The following is a 5032-nucleotide window of genomic DNA, read 5'->3' as shown; positions in this document are numbered from 1 at the left end:
GTTACTCTGGGAGGGCGTGAAGACAAGAGACAGAGATGCTGACAAACATCTTCCTTCCCTCAGAGCACACAACAGTCTGACAGCTTCTCTCTGAGGGGCTGTGGCCTCTGGCGGCTTCAGTCCATTAACCTCGTAGCCTGTTGAGAAATGTTTTGTGCTAGCCAGATTTCCAGCGGGAGGGGTCCACTTCTTCCAAAGTGCAAGACACAATCCTGGTTGTGCTGCAGAATCCATGTTGTCCCGGTGTTTTAAGTGGTTTTTATACCTGAGAGATGTTATTTTTTGCAAATTAGAGCACGCGTTTCCGTAAGCACATGAAATGTTTGGTTGCCCCCACTCTCCTCCAGCAACTGCCTGTATTTTACTTGCTTTCCTCATCTATTTATAATCAACTTTGATGAAAAGGATCCTCACGTTCCCAAGTCACAACAATATGCTTGTACATATCAGGTGTGTAATTATGTTCAGCCAAAGTGCCTTCTGATTTTTTTTTTTTGTACCAGAGATCAACCTGCTGAAACTCCCATGTCAGAAATGACGGCCTTACCGGCCCTGCCGCCCGAAATAAAAAAGGAGAGTGGATGAAACTGACACCTCAACGTACGCTGTAAATCTCTGTAAATTGTTTGAATTGTGGTTAATTATATTTCCTACAAAAACACCATAACGAATGCGATATTTTGTCTCATTGTTCAGAATGAGGACTAGCGGCGTTCATTTAGGCAACATGTTTTATTTTTCTCTGTGAAAAAAAATAATGTTCTCAATTTCTTACCCCTTTTGAAATCGGAGCGTTCACGTCATTCTTTCAGGAAGATAATATATTTGTGAAAAGTACGAGGGAGCACAACAGAAAGAAAAAAAGTTTGCAATTGCTTTTCCATGAACTGTTCACTCAGAATAAAGCCAAAATTTGAAAGTTGATTCAAAAAGGGTTGGATTTAAAATGAAGTTTCCTGTAAAGCTTTGCATTTACACCCGTCTACTCGAATTCAAATTGAAAAAGGAGCAAAATTTAACTTCATTTCACATGGCAACAACATCTCTTAATTACTTCATTACATGAAATTCCAATCTTAATCCTTAAAACATTTTTTTTGTGTGCAATACATCTGTGGAACTAAAGCACTTGTCCATGCATAGAAATCCAGCAGCAAATACATAAAATAATTTGACCTCCAAACAATATATTCCAAAGAACTGTGCAACTCAAACCTCTAAAATGGTGGTGCTGAAAACACCAAGTGGTAAAATCATTAAATGCAAGTCATAAAACACGTCAACATTTATTGGACACAGTAGATCTGAACATGAAACAGTGTGATAAAAAGAGGCTGTAGTAAAGGAAGTGTTGCAGAACATTTCCCCTGATATCTGGCGACCACACCATGACGTGCTGACTGACTGACTGACGTAGTGATGACGCGCTGACTGACTGACGTCCTCCAGGGCGCAAACATGTCCTCGAGTCACACATCGCCCGCTAGCGTGACAGCGTGTCAGTCACTAGGCTGTGATCTGGTGTCAGTGGCGTCTGGTTGAAGCCAGTCAGTAGGCTGTGATCTGGTGTCAGTGGCGTCTGGTTGAAGCCAGTCAGTAGGCTGTGATCTGGTGTCAGTGGCGTCTGGTTAAAGCCAGTCACTAGGCTGTGATCTGGTGTCAGTGGCGTCTGGTTAAAGCCAGTCAGTAGGCTGTGATCTGGTGTCAATGGCGTTTGGTTGAAGCCAGTCACTAGGCTGTGATCTGGTGTCAATGGCGTCTGTTTGAAGCCAGTCAGTAGGCTGTGATCTGGTGTCAGTGGCGTCTGGTTGAAGCCAGTCAGTAGGCTGTGATCTGGTGTCAGTGGCGTCTGGTTAAAGCCAGTCACTAGGCTGTGATCTGGTGTCAGTGGCGTCTGGTTAAAGCCAGTCAGTAGGCTGTGATCTGGTGTCAATGGCGTTTGGTTGAAGCCAGTCAGTAGGCTGTGATCTGGTGTCAGTGGCGTCTGGTTAAAGCCAGTCACTAGGCTGTGATCTGGTGTCAGTGGCGTCTGGTTGAAGCCAGTCAGTAGGCTGTGATCTGGTGTAAGTGGCGTCTGGTTGAAGCCAGTCACTAGGCTGTGATCTGGTGTCAGTGGCGTTTGGTTGAAGCCAGTCACTAGGCTGTGATCTGGTGTAAGTGGCGTCTGGTTGAAGCCAGTCACTAGGCTGTGATCTGGTGTCAGTGGCGTCTGGTTGAAGCCAGTCAGTAGGCTGTGATCTGGTGTCAGTGGCGTCTGGTTGAAGCCAGTCACTAGGCTGTGATCTGGTGTCAGTGGCGTCTGGTTAAAGCCAGTCAGTAGGCTGTGATCTGGTGTCAGTGGCGTCTGGTTAAAGCCAGTCACTAGGCTGTGATCTGGTGTCAGTGGCGTCTGGTTAAAGCCAGTCAGTAGGCTGTGATCTGGTGTCAGTGGCGTCTGGTTAAAGCCAGTCACTAGGCTGTGATCTGGTGTCAGTGGCGTCTGGTTGAAGCCAGTCAGTAGGCTGTGATCTGGTGTAAGTGGCGTCTGGTTGAAGCCAGTCACTAGGCTGTGATCTGGTGTCAGTGGCGTTTGGTTGAAGCCAGTCACTAGGCTGTGATCTGGTGTAAGTGGCGTCTGGTTGAAGCCAGTCACTAGGCTGTGATCTGGTGTCAGTGGCGTCTGGTTGAAGCCAGTCAGTAGGCTGTGATCTGGTGTCAGTGGCGTCTGGTTGAAGCCAGTCAGTAGGCTGTGATCTGGTGTCAGTGGCGTCTGGTTGAAGCCAGTCACTAGGCTGTGATCTGGTGTCAGTGGCGTTTGGGTAAAGCCAGCCAGTAGGCTGTGATCTGGTGTCAGTGGCGTTTGGTTGAAGCCAGTCACTAGGCTGTGATCTGGTGTCAGTGGCGTCTGGTTAAAGCCAGTCAGTAGGCTGTGATCTGGTGTCAGTGGCGTCTGGTTAAAGCCAGTCACTAGGCTGTGATCTGGTGTCAGTGGCGTCTGGTTAAAGCCAGTCACTAGGCTGTGATCTGGTGTCAGTGGCGTCTGGTTGAAGCCAGTCAGTAGGCTGTGATCTGGTGTCAGTGGCGTTTGGTTGAAGCCAGTCAGTAGGCTGTGATCTGGTGTCAGTGGCGTCTGGTTGAAGCCAGTCACTAGGCTGTGATCTGGTGTCAGTGGCGTCTGGTTGAAGCCAGTCAGTAGGCTGTGATCTGGTGTCAGTGGCGTCTGGTTGAAGCCAGTCAGTAGGCTGTGATCTGGTGTCAGTGGCGTCTGGTTAAAGCCAGTCAGTAGGCTGTGATCTGGTGTCAGTGGCGTCTGGTTAAAGCCAGTCACTAGGCTGTGATCTGGTGTCAGTGGCGTCTGGTTAAAGCCAGTCACTAGGCTGTGATCTGGTGTCAGTGGCGTTTGGTTAAAGCCAGTCAGTAGGCTGTGATCTGGTGTCAGTGGCGTTTGGTTGAAGCCAGTCACTAGGCTGTGATCTGGTGTCAGTGGCGTCTGGTTGAAGCCAGTCACTAGGCTGTGATCTGGTGTCAGTGGCGTCTGGTTGAAGCCAGTCAGTAGGCTTTGATCTGGTGTCAGTGGCGTTTGGGTAAAGCCAGCCAGTAGGCTGTGATCTGGTGTCAGTGGCGTTTGGTTGAAGCCAGTCACTAGGCTGTGATCTGGTGTCAGTGGCGTTTGGTTGAAGCCAGTCAGTAGGCTGTGATCTGGTGTCAGTGGCGTCTGATTAAAGCCAGTCAGTAGGCTGTGATCTGGTGTCAGTGGCGTCTGGTTGAAGCCAGTCACTAGGCTGTGATCTGGTGTCAGTGGCGTCTGGTTGAAGCCAGTCAGTAGGCTGTGATCTGGTGTCAGTGGCGTTTGGGTAAAGCCAGCCAGTAGGCTGTGATCTGGTGTCAGTGGCGTTTGGGTAAAGCCAGCCAGTAGGCTGTGATCTGGTGTCAGTGGCGTCTGGTTGAAGCCAGTCACTAGGCTGTGATCTGGTGTCAGTGGCGTTTGGTTGAAGCCAGTCACTAGGCTGTGATCTGGTGTCAGTGGCGTTTGGTTGAAGCCAGTCACTAGGCTGTGATCTGGTGTCAGTGGCGTCTGATTAAAGCCAGTCAGTAGGCTGTGATCTGGTGTCAGTGGCGTCTGGTTGAAGCCAGTCAGTAGGCTGTGATCTGGTGTCAGTGGCGTCTGGTTGAAGCCAGTCAGTAGGCTGTGATCTGGTGTCAGTGGCGTCTGGTTGAAGCCAGTCACTAGGCTGTGATCTGGTGTCAGCGGCGTTTGGTTAAAGCCAGTCACTAGGCTGTGATCTGGTGTCAGTGGCGTCTGGTTGAAGCCAGTCAGTAGGCTGTGATCTGGTGTCAGTGGCGTCTGGTTGAAGCCAGTCAGTAGGCTGTGATCTGGTGTCAGTGGCGTCTGGTTAAAGCCAGTCACTAGGCTGTGATCTGGTGTCAGTGGCGTTTGGTTAAAGCCAGTCAGTAGGCTGTGATCTGGTGTCAGTGGCGTTTGGTTGAAGCCAGTCACTAGGCTGTGATCTGGTGTCAGTGGCGTCTGGTTGAAGCCAGTCACTAGGCTGTGATCTGGTGTCAGTGGCGTCTGGTTGAAGCCAGTCAGTAGGCTTTGATCTGGTGTCAGTGGCGTTTGGGTAAAGCCAGCCAGTAGGCTGTGATCTGGTGTCAGTGGCGTTTGGTTGAAGCCAGTCACTAGGCTGTGATCTGGTGTCAGTGGCGTTTGGTTGAAGCCAGTCAGTAGGCTGTGATCTGGTGTCAGTGGCGTCTGATTAAAGCCAGTCAGTAGGCTGTGATCTGGTGTCAGTGGCGTCTGGTTGAAGCCAGTCAGTAGGCTGTGATCTGGTGTCAGTGGCGTTTGGGTAAAGCCAGCCAGTAGGCTGTGATCTGGTGTCAGTGGCGTTTGGGTAAAGCCAGCCAGTAGGCTGTGATCTGGTGTCAGTGGCGTCTGGTTGAAGCCAGTCACTAGGCTGTGATCTGGTGTCAGTGGCGTTTGGTTGAAGCCAGTCACTAGGCTGTGATCTGGTGTCAGTGGCGTTTGGTTGAAGCCAGTCACTAGGCTGTGATCTGG

Source organism: Lampris incognitus, chromosome 13, assembly GCF_029633865.1.
Source record: "Lampris incognitus isolate fLamInc1 chromosome 13, fLamInc1.hap2, whole genome shotgun sequence".
In the NCBI taxonomy this organism is placed as follows: Eukaryota; Metazoa; Chordata; class Actinopteri; order Lampriformes; family Lampridae; genus Lampris; species Lampris incognitus.
Note: the sequence above shows the minus strand (reverse complement) of the source record.